This window comes from Pleurodeles waltl, chromosome 10, assembly GCF_031143425.1.
Source record: "Pleurodeles waltl isolate 20211129_DDA chromosome 10, aPleWal1.hap1.20221129, whole genome shotgun sequence".
Taxonomy (NCBI): domain Eukaryota; kingdom Metazoa; phylum Chordata; class Amphibia; order Caudata; family Salamandridae; genus Pleurodeles; species Pleurodeles waltl.
Window position 1 is genome coordinate 506,599,926 of NC_090449.1, and position 15,331 is coordinate 506,615,256.

Genomic DNA, 15,331 nt, shown 5'->3' on the forward strand with positions numbered 1-15,331 from the left:
TCCCTCCCACGGACCCTCCTCCTATGAGCCAGTGCTCTTGGCACAGGGTGGGCTCTTCAACTGGGTCCTGGACCCTCAGTGTCAGGATTGTTGATTTGCACCTCAGGATCTAGGACTGGGAAGCACAAGATGGTAGCAACTGTACTGGGTACACAGGTTGGAGGGCACTTTGTTGCCTGTAGTGTAGAAGCAAGTGGGGTGGGAGTACCATGCATTGAAGTTGACATGACGTGTGAAGCTTGCAGAAACTATTAGACTCCAGCAGATCATTAGATGCGGTGATCATTTCTACTTTAGATGAGGAAGTGAACATGACATCTTACAAACAGGTAAGCCAACACTGTGGTGAGGTGAGGAAATGTGCCATGCAATTCCAAGGCATAGCTGTGTGAGATACAGGTGGTCACGCAAGCTTGTGGTATATGTAGCTGTACCCATCATATGAGCAGTGCTGAGTCAATGTGTTAGTTGTCACTACTAATCTTATGAAGCAGCTTAATGTCTTAGGAATACTTGATGTACACACTTGGTGAGGTGTCAGTTCTGTCTCAATAGTTTCATTTTGGGATACCAAGACAAGTAAAGATACTAAAATAAAATAGATTTAGGGGGTTATTACAACTTTGGAGGAGGTGTTAATCCGTCCCAAAAGTGACGGATATACCACCAGCCGTATTACGAGTTCCATAGGATATAATGGACTCGTAATACGGCTAGTGGTATATCCGTCACTTTACCGTCACTTTTGGGACGGATTAACACCTCTTCCAAAGTTGTAATAACCCCCTCAGTGTCAATCTATCACACTAAAAATAAAATTAAACTCCCTCAGCTTCTGCTAACTACAAATAAACAAACATATTAAATAAAACGAAAACAACTTTTCCCCAACACAAATAGAGCCACCTCACCCCCATTTTATTTACTTACTTTTGTGTGCCTTTTTCCATGTATGTGATTGCTGTAGTTTTTCAGTAGATTAGTTGTTCCTCTGTCATTTAATAATTTTGTTTGTGGTAGCTGCAGTTTAAGAGAGTAGATTGTTTTGTTAGGTACTTATTCTTTAACATTTTTAATGAATAGATTTACAATTTAGCTTAAATAAAAGTTGTACTTACTTTTGAAAAAAGAGTTGTATGTATTCGTCCATTTGTTTTCTGATTGTTTGGCAGCAATTGTGGCAAAGTGTCATTGTCTTAGTTTTTGGTGTATCAAGTACATTTGTGTGCCTTTTGTATTGTTAGTTTAATTGGTAATAACTTTTTATTGTTTCTTTGTTTTAGAGTTTGTTTTTATTAGTTAGTAATAGTTTTGTTTGATTTTTTTAATTGTCTTTTATAGTATACAATAATTAGCAATTATTTGATAATGTTGAATATATTTTTCAATTTTTTTATTTTGGATGTATTATCTAAGGCTGTCAGAGTCACCAGATCCTCGGGGTCTGCGCACGTTCCCAACACGTCCACCACTGAACAGCTCCAAGACTCTGATAGATAAATCACAGAGGCTAAGAGAGTTCAAGAGGGAAAGAGGGGATTAGGAAGGGAAACAGCTGGGAAGGAGACCTGTAGTAAGAAAAAGGTTAGAACATACAATATGAAAATTATATCTCCTGAAATCAATACTAGACTATGATTCTAAGCATAGTCATTCTGAAAACATGAACAATCTAAGAATTAAGTTTAAAATGACTAAGTTTCAAGATGACCGGATACCTGTAAGGGAATCAAGATGGATTAAATGAAAACTTTCTTATTCAAGTACTTTCCTTTACATTAGAATCAGAAAACATTCTGACTAAATTTTAAACCAGTCATATAAATCCTTTTTTGAGAATGCATACTAGGACCATACAATATTGCATCTAGAAACTCTGATCTTCTGTGTACTCTTAAAATGTTTCAACACAAATTGCGCATATTGTAGATTTATATATATATATATATATATATATATATATATATATATATATATATATATAGTAAACACCATAAAAGGATTGTGCACCTTGAATAACACAATATGGATTTGAGGAGAGAATCATGCGTCTTGCCGATTCGAGTGTCACCATGTAAAAAGCCAAGACATGGTAGTACGCAATGAATATCAAAGTAAAATCATCATTAAACGAATCACGCGTCTTGCCGATTCGTAAACCACGATGTAAATGCCAAGAAATAACAGCTCACAATGAATAACAAGATCAAAGTACAAAGAAACGAATCGCGCGTCTTTTGCCGATTCTTAATCCACCATGTAAATGTCAAGAAATGGTAGTGCGCAATGAACAACAAAGTTAAAACACCATAAAACGAATTGCGCGTCTTGCCGATTCTTGAGCCACCATGTAAATGTCAAGAAATGGTAGCGCGCAATGAACAACAAAGTTAAAACACCATAAAACAAATCGCACGTCTTGCCGATTCTTAAGCCACCATGCAATTGTCAAGAAATGGTAGCGTGCAATGAATAACAAGATTAAATTATCATGAAATGAATCGCGCGTTTTGCCGATTCGCAAGTCACCCTGCAAATGTCACAAACACTCAAGCGCATATTTTACACGCGCAAAGTACTCTGTCAAATCATAAAAGAATTAGGCCCAAGAACATGAGAGTTCTTGATAACGGCGTCGGGAGGCCAGCCCAACCACCATCTTACCGCCCAGAACAAGGATCTCCAAATGAAGAATGAAAGTCAGATGTCTGGAAGATCAAATAGGCCACCGGGACAGGAGCTCAGGAAGTAGCTGCTGCTCTGCACCGGGACCTCTGAAAAGTGAGCACTTGGAGCTGGACTGGCTCCTTTTTATAGAGTCTTGGCCCAGCCCACAACCAAACCCAGGCATGTTGCAGGGAAAGTCTCTAGAAGGCCCTGGAAAGAGACCACACCCTAACACACTCTGAAAGCCTGCAGCAATACATTGCAAATGAACAGCATTTGTAAGCACATTAAAAATAAGTCTTCAGGATTGAACTCTGCAATGCAAAAGGTTAAACAACAACATATCAGCACAATGCATAAATTACGTTGTTTTGAGAGTGCTGGGTTTTTGCATTCTAGTCGCCAATAGAGCGCGCACTGCCCTGGTGTTGACAAAGGCTATATTTGAAAGTATAATCTTTATATGTTAGTACTTGTAAATATATTTAGATGTACTAAAGTGTACAATTTTTTTAGATGGTTTAAGTTAGTTTTAGTGACATGAAATTGTTGTAATGTTGTTACAATATTTATATATATTTTGTACTTTTATTTTTATCTTTTGGTTAACCTAAAATGCTGTTTTTTAAAGTTTAGTAATTATATGTATTTATTTTTGTCGACATTTATGTTGTTGATATTGTGTGTTGTGGTATTTTTGACATTTTAAGTTTACTTAAAGGTAACAATATTTTTAGTAAAGATAATGTTGATATTGATATAAGTAAAAATCGATATTATTAACTGTAATATTTTAGTTATTGATATGTGTGCTTCTGTTGAGTAAAGGAAGGTGATATTTTTGGGAACAATATTTATTTTCCAAATCGTTATTATATAATTGATCCCAAACTATTCACTCCAATGTGGGGGGATAATGGGAAGGGCAGACTGTCTTAGTATCAGCTGAATGCCCTCACCTTATTTTAAGTATGCTAGCTAGGTCTCCTTTCTATCAAATTATGCTCTTAATCATTGATGGCCAGCAAAAATTATATTGATTGCTTTTCATTACAATATGTTTCACCCCCAACTGCATTATTGTGGTGGAAGAATTACAGCAGGAGGTAGAAAGGCAGCTGAGTAAAGTTAAAACCCTGCTGCTGTGCCTTGGTTTGAAGATTTTAATACAAAAGCCTGTGGGTATCTCAGCAATAAAGTCTGTAGTTTTACGGATCTGGCTGGAGAGGGAAAGCCATACTTCACACAAGTATCTAATGAGGGATCTTTAAATAAATCAGTGATGAAGTATAATTTAAGCTTTGCCACACAAGAGGAGACAGCATCAGGCAATGTAATGCGACTCACTTTTGTGGGAAAAGGCCCTGGAGGTACAAGTGATTTTATTTTATTCTCATTGAACTTGAGTCCTTTTGCACCTAATTTTAAGGTGATACCTAGATGTTTTAGTTATATAACCCACTTTCAATCCATTTTTATCTTACTTTGAATAATACGTTTTCTATAGGTTCAGCAATTATATTCTCGAGACGCCAAGGTCTCAATATGAAGTAGGATAAAAATCAGTCCCCTCAGTTTTTTTATCCAACTTATTAAATGCTGACTTTGGCCTTCCAATACCAGTTTTACTTTACGCATATGATGCCATCTTGCTATCCGGGCTAGCAAATTGATTTACAATCTTTACTGGGTGGATTTGACCATTTTGTTAATGAACTATAGCTAAATATAAGTCTTACTAAGTCATTTGTTATGACCTGTGGCCCAAAACCATCTAAGATTAGAATTCACAATGTAGGTAGCATAAAATTTGCGAGTGTTACTAATTTTACTTATCTGGGTATTCCATTCACTGTATCTGCAGTTTGGAGATATCTGCATACAGCGATAACACATCAGTTCATAAAATCTCTGAAGGCCATACACAGATTTGCTGCAAAGCTGGGAGATAATCCAGTGAAAGTTATTTTAGAGGCCAGGTGTATTCTGATGGGGTCATTTGGGCTGGAGTTTAGGGTTTAGGATTTACTTTTCCTTTCTAAAGTTTTGTACGCTATGTCTGTGATTGCCTTTTAATAAAGTAAAAAAAAAATTTAAACAATGCCCATTTTCGTTAGAGGGGACAAGGTGTTTTTCATTTAAAAAAAGTTACTCTTTTTGTTTGCTTGTGAGTTGGCCATGGTCTATGGCCTACTCCAAAAAAACTATTTTTTTTATTTCCTTTTGCAAACGGGTTTCTGCCACTGCTTATAGGTTGAAAATAATTCAATGTTTCAATGACAGAATTTCAGTCTTAAAACATTTATAAATGTAATAATGATTCATTATTTGGAAGGGACGCCTATAACGGTCACCTTCAGGTATTAAATCAATATCCTCTTTTAGGCGTCTGAAACCCATTTTAAGTCCTAAAATGGGATTAGTACATTGCAAAAAGCATTTACAACAGTTAATACATCTGGTTCCTAGGTTCTTTGTTTCCAATCACTTTAGCTGTTGAACATATCAAATCAAGGCAATTACCCCTGTTAAAACGCACCTGACCCCTAGGTTCTTTGTGTCCACCTCCAGCACCAAGGCTTCTTCCCTCTGGCCACCAGTGTTCACCATTGCAGGTCCGCTGCTTCTACTGTGAAGGAAAAATGTTTGTAAAATTAGGAAGTGTCTACACAGTCTCTCCCTACATTATACTAAACAGTAGATTGTAAAATGGTTTGTTCAAAGCAATGATAGCATATTTATTACATACTGAATTTCAATAAACAGTCCTAGGCAATTCACTTATCAACCTGTTTATCCTTTAAACAACTGACAACTCTGAACAACACACAGAAGAATATAGGACCAAAAACGTAATATGTACATACACCATAAACTCACAACAAAAAAAATAGTCTTAGATGTACAACCCGTAAGTGAAAGTTATACCTTTAAGCAGAGGTAGAAAGCTCTCAATTGACTGGAATAATACAGTCATATTTTACTGTAATCTCCAAAACAGGACAGTTTGCAGCCAACAAATAAGAACATGTTGCAAACATAACATCACTCCACATACGAAGACCACAGCTTACTTACTTAAGATGACATAATGTAAAGTTAAAATACAAAGTACAGATTATCATCAACACCATAATACATCGTTACTGATGCCAGGCCAGATCCTCCCTGTACCAGAACACAAGCAACCTAGGACCGGTTTTATACGGTTGTACTTCTTCATGCAAAGCTAGTTTTATGACTCACCTGCCTGTTTTACAAGAAATGATAAACATTGCTAAAAAAAAAAACACACAGTAAAAGTGAGGCGAATGTCAGTGTCAAAGAAGGAAGGAAGGAAAGTCACAAATGTACAAAAAGGTGGAAAAGTGAAGGAAAGAAAAGGCAAGTGATATAGGAAACTTTGCTTGGAGAAACAATTCTAGCTGACCTTCCCACGAAAGGTTATATTCGCAAGATTCCTTCACTCAGTGCAAATTAGCGTTTTTCGGGCTACGCCTCCGGTGCTGAACTAGTTGAAATGCTCTGGTGCTGTATGCTGCATGCCCGCCCTGCAGCCGTGGAGTCCTCCAACTCCCCGAGGCACAAGATGAAATTAACACGGGGAAGGCCACGTCGCTATCAGGCAGCTCCGGGGCAAAAGATTAAATTAAAGCGGGAGCCATTCTGGCACCCCTTCCGCAGCCTGTGGACCACCACCTCTGTGGGGCTTATATTCAAATATATGCGGGGGCCACCTGGGGATTGCCACCTCCCTGGGGCTAAACTAGCAACTAATGCTGGGGCAGTGTGCCACCCACCTCGAAGCCCTGGAGACCGACACATCTCTGGGGTAAAAGATTACATTAATGCAGGGGGCCCGCACAGCCCACACCCCTGCAGACCCAGGGACCGCGTCTCCCCAGGGCAATTAATTTCACATTAAGGCCCCCCCGAGCCCTGGAGACTGCCACCTCCGCAGGGGCTGAAAAAAGATAATGAAGAGGGTCTGTTGTGGACCCCCAGCCCCGGGGGACCACCACCTCACCGGGAAATTGATTAAGATTGGAAGGGGGCCGCATGACCGTCCAGGTCGAGCCAGTAATGGCCCTGGGGACTGCCACCCCCCAGGGCCAGCTCCTGCTATGTCCCGGGGTGCCCACCCCAGGACATAGCTGTTTGTTCTGATTTGGGGGGAAGCTTTGACAGCTTCGACCAAGTCAGAGCAAACACTCCGGTCCCAGCAAGCGAGAGCTGTCAATCAGCTCTTGCTTACTGGGAGCGGAGGTGTCCTCTGTTTCCCTGCTCACAGACTTGCGGGCAGGGAAACAGAGAAAACAGTTGCTCTCACAGACAGAGAGCTGCATGTTTAGCATCTAGCAGGAGGCGGGGAGCCGTCTGGGACCACAGAGGCTTTGAGGCTCCCCCCGCAGACCCATTGAACACTGGATACCCTGCAGGGCACCCAGTACAGGTGGCTGTGCCCCAGGCGATGGGGTCCCCAGGGCCGAGACCAGCCCGGAGAGGGGGGCCAGGCAGCCCCTTCCCCCCTATAAAATATTAAGGCTGGGGATGGGGTCCCCAGGCCAAATTTGACCAGGGGAGTGGGGCCTCTTGGCCCCCCTCCTCCATTTTTTGAAGGCCAGGCCCTGGAGGACGGGCGCCAGGGGGCGGCACAGGGAGGGGGGCTGCACAGCCTCCGGCCCCCACTCTGCACATTTACCCAACGAGGTAGCACTTACAACCTATCCAGTAGAAAGTGCTTCAGTTGGATAGAAATGTTTGCAAAATTGTGGACTCTTGTTGGATAAACAAGCAGGTGACCTTCTGTCCTGGCCATGATGTTCATTTCACAGAAATTAAACCTCAACAGGAAGCACTTGCTAATATAAATGTAGCAGGTGCCCCAGTTGAAGTTCTATTTCTGAAAAGGATAAATGATCCTAACTCCTGGCTTGGCGAAGGCAAAGCAAGTGTGTTTACTTCACGATTCCATATTGAAAAAGAACCGAAATCCTTTGTTGAGGTGAATGCATCTTCAATCTATTGGAGTGCAATAAGATACTCTCACATCCACATACATCGTCTCACATCCACTCTCACAACCAGACACTCTCACACCCAGAAACACACTCTCACACCTATTCTCACCCCCAAAGACACAGGCTGTGCATTCAACTCCTGCCGTGCATGGTCAAGGGGCATGCACAACATGGGGTTGGGTGGTTACTGGGGCTGGCCACAGGGGAAAAAACACAGGTTACAGGGACGTTATAGTTAGGAAATATAATTAAAAAAATATATTGTTGATGACATCTTTGATATTATCACTGCAACATTCCCAATTAAATTATTGGTAAGAAAACATATATATATTTATATACACTTAAAAAACCAAAGGTTACTGAGACATTATAGTTAGGTTCTGAATTTACTAGTACAAAACCAGTGGATCTGTGAGTGGAAGTGTGATTGTCTGAGTGGGTCTGAAAGTGGGTGTGTGAGTCTATGAGTGGGTTTGAGTGGGTGCATGAATGTCTGAGTGGGGGTGTGAGTGGACACATGAGTCTCTGAGTGCATGTATGAATGAATGAATTAGTGTACGAATGAGTCAGTGAATGTTCTTTTTGTACTTTTTTTTCATATCCTTGAATATCCTTGAATATTTGAGGATATTCAAGTGTATTCGTGAATACTGCACATGGTGAAGAAAAATAATTTTAAACCCATAATTTGACCCTAAAACACCCCCTTCAATTTGTACATGCATTCGTGAAAATGTGCGAATTTTTGTGATATATTCGCGGCTCTAGACATGCAAATGTATTTTCCCTTTAATGTCTCTAAAACTACTGAACTGATTTCCACCAAATATGTGAAAGCGTGGTCTGCGTACCAAAGCTCGCTTTCTGCCAAATTTGGTGTAATTCAGTCCAGCGGTTCGGGCTGTAGTCATATCTAAATGTCCTATGGGAATTACCATGGGAAACACAATGGGCCTGATTACAACTTTGGAGAAGGTGTTAATCCGTCCCAAATGTGACGGATATACCACCAGCCGTATTACGAGTTCCATAGGATATAATGGACTCGTAATACGGCTGGTGGTATATCCGTCACTTTACCATCACTTTTGGGACGGATTAACACCTCCTCCAAAGTTGTAATCAGGCCCAATGTTTTTTGACCCCCCCTTCACCTCCTGTTTTTTGTCCCCCGCTTGACGGATCACCCCAAAACTTTCCATGCACAACAAGAATCACTGGGCCACTTTTTTGGGAAAAATTTGTGAAGGTTCGTCCAACGGTGCCAAAGATATAGGCAAGTCTATGGAAACAAGGTCCTAACTAATATATATATATATATATATATATATATATATATATATATATATATATATATATATTTCAAAACAAAGCACGCCAAGAGAAAAACGACGCGAACTCAGCTGGTGCGAGGCAAAGAGGGTGGCTGAGCCCTCAATTGATTTTGTGAACAAAAGATAAATGCCACGCACTCCGTTCAGCTCCTCAAAAAATAAAACAGGTTTATTCGATGCAAAAAAGAGAAAAACAACACGTTTCGACTTTACGGTCTTCTTCCTGGTTTTACAGTCCTTTCTCCATTCTCACTATTTATAGTGCTTCATTCCCAAAGTCATTACAATGCACTATGGTCTGAGTAGTTTATATATATTTATATCCTCACTTTACCACTTCCCACCACTAATCTATAAAAATTACCCTTACCTCCCTTGCCCACCCTTAAACCCTAATAAAACCCTTGCCTCCTGCGAAGCCCGCTCCCCAAGCCTTCAAAGGCCCCAAGGACCTCATCCCCTGGGGGCGATTACTTATTTAAAAAAAAAAAATGAGGGGCCACTCCCTGAGCCTTAATGGCCCCCATGGACCCCATTCCCTGGGGCCAGCTAGGTGAGTGTGTTCCCGGGAACCCACCCCCAGGACACAGTAGGTTTCCTGCCCGCACTATCGCAGGCAGGGAAAAATGCATTTTAAAAATGCTCAAGCCGGCTGGGAGCAAACTTGTGTTGTGTTTCCTCCTCTGCACTCCTGTGGGCAGGGAAACAGAATACATATTTCTCTCACTCGAAGAGTGCAAGCATATATAGCTGCTCCCTCTGGGCGGGAGCAATTACGGCTCCCGCACCATGCAGGGATCCGGCTGGGGCTACTGGGGCCCTGGGACTTCCCCTGTGGCCCCAATGTGGTGGTTGGTGGATACCCTGGGTGGGCACCAGGGCACTCACCTGTATTTTAGACAAGCCCCACAGGAGAGGCACCCTGGAGCCAAAATAGGCTCGTGGAGGGGGGCTACGCAGCTCGCGCTCCTTTATAATAAAATGCTGCCCCTGGCGATGGGGGGCCTAATAAGACTCAGGAAGAGGGACCACGTGCTCCCCCTCCCCTTTTTTATTATATTTGGACCCAAGGGATGAGGTCCCAGGGCCTAATAAAATGGGGGGCCTTGTGGCCCCTCTCCCCTTTTAATTTTATTTGGCCCTGGGGATTGGGGTTTCAGGGCCTATTAAGGTTTAGGAAAGGGGGTCCACGCCTCCTTCCCCTTAGTATTTAGCCCCACAGAATGGAGTCCCCAGGGCCCAGGAAGGCTCCCCTGTTACACTGTATGTGGCCCCAGGGGATAGGGTCGCCAGGGCTATTAAGACCTGGAGAAGGAGGCCAGTGGGCCCCTCTCCTTTTTATTGAAAATTGGCTTTGAAAGATGGGGCCCTAAGGGCCAATTAAGGCTCAGGGGCTGCACGTCTCCCTCTCCTTAATATATGTTTTGGCCCCGGGACATAACATCCACGAGGCCCGAATGTCAACCCTATGCCATGCATGCCAAAGGCTATTCGTGGGGTTGTCAGCCTGCTGGGGTGTTGGCCACAGGGTCTGGCAGCAGGCCAAGACCCGTGGCTAACCCCATGCTGTGCATGGCCAAAGGTTGTGTGCAGCGTGGGGTTTGTTGCCTTCAGGCAGGTGGAGGCATGGCCAGGCTGCAAGCCAGGCCCTGCAGCCAACACCACGCATAACCATAAGCCGCGCGCAGTATGCAGTTGGCTGCTTCCTGGTGTCTGCCTGCAGCTAACCCCACGTTGCGCATAATGAAAGGCTGTGTGCAGCATGGAGTCACTGCCTGAGGCCAACCTCACAGTGTGGAGTTGGCTGTCTTTTGGGGGGGGTGCAAAATCTGTGCATGGTGGGGGTGGCTTTGCATATGGTAACAAAATATGACATTACGTTGAAATAAAACCTAGAGATTCACTGAAAAATCAGAGGTAAAGGATCACTGAGTGTTCTACAGTCACCATTGCTCCATTTGCAGACGGAATGGGCAACAATGCAGGTACAAAGTCATGGTTATGGGCAGTAGGAAGAGGGAGAGGTAGCAAGCCCCCTTTTGGGTGCCAGTCTGTCCCATATGTCGAGCACCGTCTTGGTGGGGGTAGCAATGTATGCACTGCGTGATCAAGCATGTCTGGGTAATCAGGCGAGATCCCAGAGCGGCTAGCAAGCTTTCTCGCACTGTCCACTCAGAGATGTATTGCAAATGAGCAGCCCAGTAATATTCAATGAGGTTGGGGCATGCTTGACCACCCCTGCCTCAGGATTTCATCATTAGAGCATTAGGTATCCTAGGCCGCTTCCCATTCCATAAAAAGGAACAGATGTCACACTGCAGGCACAGAATATCATCCTGCGTAATCGGGGTGGACATGGTCTGAAAGAGGTATGGGGCCTGTGGGAGTACATTCATGTTTATGACATTCACCCGGCCCAGCCAGGAGATGTGGAGGGGTTTACACTGCCAAAAATCCGCCAGGATGGATCGGCGGAGGTGGGGCAGTTAGCACGTGTCCAGGACATGAGCATGGGGGGTAAGGTTAAGGCCCAGGTACCTAATTGTATCCGAGGACCACTGGAATGGTGCCAAGCTTTGCAAGGCAGGTAGGTCTTACTCGGGCATAGCCAGGTTGATATTGCACAATTTAGACATGTTAATCTTAAAACTTGACACCACTTCAAAAGCGTTCAGACACGCGATGATGGCCAGGAGAGAAATAGCAGGCTGCAAGAGGGTAAACAAGATGTCTGCGAACATGCTGATCTTGTGAACCCTACCCGCAAAGGGGATGGCCAACATAGACCCGCGTGACGGATGTAATAGCCAGAGGCTCGACCACTAGGGCAACTAAAGGGGGCAACAGTAGGCACCCCTGTCGTGTAGCCCTGAGGGTGACTACATGGGCCGTAATCACAGACCCTGGCCGTTGGGGACACATATGAGGATATGATTTTAGTGATCATTCCCGGCCCCAATCCTATTTTGCCCAATACTGCTCGGAGGAAGGACCAGTTCGCCCTATCAAAAGCCTTTTCTGCGTCTAGCAAGAGAATACATACTGGGTTAAGATAGTGCTGTGACTTCTCAACCAGGTGTGCTATTAGACATACAGGGGCTCATTCTATCCCTGGCGGTCCAAGACCGCCAGGGCTAAAATGACGGGGGCACCGCCAACAGGCTGGCGGTGCCCCGCTGGGCATTCTGACCGCGGCGGTTCGGCCGCGGTCAGAAGTGGAAAACCGGCGGTCTCCCGCCGGTTTTCCGCTGCCCAAATGAATCCTCCCGGTTCTCCCGCCAGGAACAGGATGGCGGTATGGGGTGTCGCGGGGCCCCTGGGGGCCCCTGCAGTGCCCATGCCTATGGCATGGGCACTGCAGGGGCCCCCGTAAGAGGGCCCCAAAAAGAATTTCAGTGTCTGCTTTGCAGACACTGAAATTCGCGACGGGTGCAACTGCACCTGTCGCACCTTCCCACTCCGCCGGCTCAATTCTGAGCCGGCGTCCTCGTGGGAAGGTAGTTTTACACTGGGCTGGCGGGCGGCCTTTTGGCGGTCGCCCGCCAGCCCAGTGTAAAACACAGAATACCCGCAGCGGTCTAATGACCGCGGTGCGGTATTCTGGAGGGGGGAACTCTGGCGGGCGGCCTCCGCCGCCCGCCAGGGTGAGAATCACCCCCACAATGTCTGCGCCCTGCCTGTTGCGAATAAAGCCCACTTGGTCAGGTCGATAAGGCCTGGGAGGTAGTGCTTGAGTCTAGTAGCTAAAATCTTAGTAAAGATGTTCTTTGTTAAGAAGGGCTATAGGCGGATAGGACAAGCAGTGCGTCTGGTACTTTCCTGGTTTGGGTATAAGGGATATTTCTGCTGCAGCCATGGAAGACATGAGACCTGTGTCTTGTGTAAAAGAGAGTTGCACCAGGTGGTCCTGCGTCTTGCCAAGCAGCAGGGTTTGGACTGAGTTGTGAAGCTCTGCAAGAGTCATGGGTGCATTTAGGTGTTCTGTGGATGGAGGGGTTCCCACTCACAGGCATCCAAACATTGCTTTATCAAGGCGGAAAGGACATCCGTCTGATCTTACAGGGCTTGGTAATAACCATGGAATGCTTCTAGTTTATCGCACTCAGAAGTTATCCATCCCGCATCGTTGGTCTGAAGTTTAGCAATATGTGCTTTAGTCTGTGCGTGGTGGAGTCTGCGAATCAAAAGCATGACCACCTTATTACCTCCCTCATAGTATCCCTGTTGCAATGCCAAGAGTGTGCGCGCTACCCTATCTGTTCTAAGAGCCAGTAGCTGGCCGGGCACGATAGCTAGCTGCCTTTTTTTTGGTGGGAGGGAGTTACTTTGTATTGCTGTTCCACAGCCTTCCACCGTCAAGTTAGGTTCTACCAAACAGGTCTCTCTCACTCTTTCTATGGCTATGGGGGTGATCACTCCCCTGACGGTACATTTTAACCCATCCTTGAGGGTATGGAGCGAGAAACGTGGTAGCACATTAAGTGTGAAATACTCAGTGATCCCTTTACGGATCTAAGCTACGTCAACCGGGTCATGAAGAAGTCATGGGGGTAAGGGCCAGCGCGGTGGGCACCTATAAAAAGAGGCACTGTCAGACCAGGACAATTCCAAGTGGGCATGATCAGAGATGGAGATATCAGAGATCTCTGCTATAGCACTGCAAAGGAGAGAGTGAGTAACTAGAACATAATCAATGCGAGAGTATGATGTATGTACGTGGGAGTAAAATGAGTAGTCTCGTACATCAGGGTGTTTATAGCACCATGCGTCTGTGTGCCCCGAGTCCTCGATATTCCTCTTAAGTTGGGCTGACATGGCCCCAGTGCCTTGATACATGACCGCACTTCTGCCCAGGGTTGGGTCCCACACCAACTTAACGTCGCCACAAACAATGATATCACCTTCCACCACGGCCAGCTGCTCCTGTAAAATGCATCAAAGGTATGAGTCCTGGGCAGTGTTTGGGGCATAGATGTTAGGAAGTGTGTGTTTCTGTTTTACCCGATATATGTGTAACATCAAGAATCGACCCTCCCTGTGTCTCACTACCTTTGCGACTGAGGAGCTGAAGCCTTCTTTACAATAGATACCCACTCCAAGCATCTTAGTGTCAGCCTAGGCCCAGTAGCCTGTAGTGTATTTCAGATGAGCTACAGAAGATGAGCCTTCTATAGGAGGATGACATCCGGATCTTGTTATAATATGTTTCCCCATACCTGTCAGCACTTGTTTGGGGAGTTGAGGCCACATACATTGGGGGTTAACAATCTAGTGCCCCCTGCTAATGTCATGAGTTATAGGTTGAGTAGTAGCAATGTAGTGCAAGGGCAACAGCAGGGGGAATGGCCCAAAAAATACAAGGGGATCCTATACTACCCGGTTTCTCCCCATGAAAGCTTGAATAGGATGGGGAATTCCAAAGCGCTAATAGAAGAAGCGGATATGACATATGGGCCCCACCTGAAGCTAGGAAGGTATAACCTGTGAAGGGTGGCTGCGACATCCACTGGTATGAGGTGACCTGAAAGGAAAGAAACAAGTAAAACCAATCAAAAGAGTCAGATCAACTTGGCCCATCAATTTCATCTGCGTCCTGCGGAGACCGGCACCAACATGCTCAAGTACCACTGGAAGAGTCATTCTCTTGGGGTGCGAATCGCATGGGGCTGACCATCAGATGTAGTTCAGAGTCAAGTGCAGGGGGTCAGGTAGGGTGTCTCCCCAGACTTTTCTGGTCCAGCACCACCACAGGCTTGGAGAGCGGAAGACTCAGCAGTTCAAGTGTGTAAGGACAGGTGCACAAAAGCATGGCAGGGCTGGCAGAGTTAGAGGGAGCCTGTGTTGGAGGAAGCCCGAGAAGTTTCTTTTCCCAGATTACGAAGGTGTTGGATGATATTGCGTTTAGTCTCTTGTGATGAAGTCTCAGTTTGATGTTTGTCTGGGCAGCTGGGTTTCACTGTGGTTCGAATGGGCCATAGATCATCTGTGGAGGGTCCACAAAGAGGGGAGGTGTCCCTATCTCGAGAGTCATTGGTGAGTCCCAGCAGCTGTTTCACCTCAGTCAAGGAGGGTAGAAAGCGTTGTTTACCCTCCCAGGTGAACAAAAGGGTGAAGGGCTGGCCCCACTGGTATCGGATTTCCATCTCCTGCAGCTTGAGGGTAACAAGCTTAAAGTCCAGTCGTCTGTGCAGGATAACAGGGGAGAGGTCTTGGTAGAGTTGAAGGGTATGACCCTAGAATACCAGACCTGCTTGGTCCCTGGTGGCCCATAGGATGGCCTCTTTCCCTGTGAGAAAGTGGACCTGT